The sequence below is a fragment of the Geospiza fortis genome, unplaced genomic scaffold (assembly GCF_000277835.1).
Source record: "Geospiza fortis unplaced genomic scaffold, GeoFor_1.0 C13132283, whole genome shotgun sequence".
NCBI lineage: Eukaryota > Metazoa > Chordata > Aves > Passeriformes > Thraupidae > Geospiza > Geospiza fortis.
This window is the reverse complement of record NW_005069283.1, coordinates 1-536: the sequence shown is the minus strand read 5'-3', so window position 1 is coordinate 536 and position 536 is coordinate 1. Positions and strand designations below refer to the sequence as shown.

The 536-nt window shown below is 38.8% G+C and overlaps 1 long non-coding RNA gene across 1 annotated transcript; it reads left to right on the top strand.

The window, feature by feature from the left end:
* The first annotated feature begins 95 nt into the window (after nt 1-95).
* On the top strand, nt 96-436 carry LOC115949464. The gene is made up of 2 exons (XR_004082909.1): nt 96-168; nt 317-436. It is a non-coding gene; the product is annotated as an uncharacterized LOC115949464 (long non-coding RNA).
* The last annotated feature ends 100 nt before the right edge of the window (nt 437-536 follow it).

Below are 536 nucleotides of genomic sequence, written 5' to 3'. Positions count from 1 at the left end.
TTGCCAGCATATTCACAGAGGGAAATGCTGCTGCTGTAGGAGCCACGTCCTGATTTCTGCCACACAGAGTAGCTATTCTGTATTTTGTCTTTCAGGTGAAGTTACAGAGGAAGAGAAGAACCTCAGCAGAACTCTAATGAAGTACTGGGCTAACTTTGCTCGAAATGGGTAAGAATCATGAAATTCATGACAGACATTGCTGCTTTGCACTGACTTGATGGGGAATTGGCTGATTTATTGATTCAGTCTTAATTCGTGTGATTGAATTCCCCTGTGACTGAAAAGGGCACTCACTCTTCTTTCCTCTTGCTTACAGAAATCCTAATGGAGAAGGTCTGGTTGAATGGCCATCTTACAACCTAAATGAAGAATACTTGCAGATAAATCTACAACAAAAGAAAGACAGAAAGTTGAAAGAAAAGAAGGTAGAATTCTGGAAAAAAGTGACCCTTGAAAAGACAAATAGCAAAAGCACGCAAAACAAGAAGTTTAAAGTAGAGTTATAGTTTACATGCACATAATATGCAAAATATTGG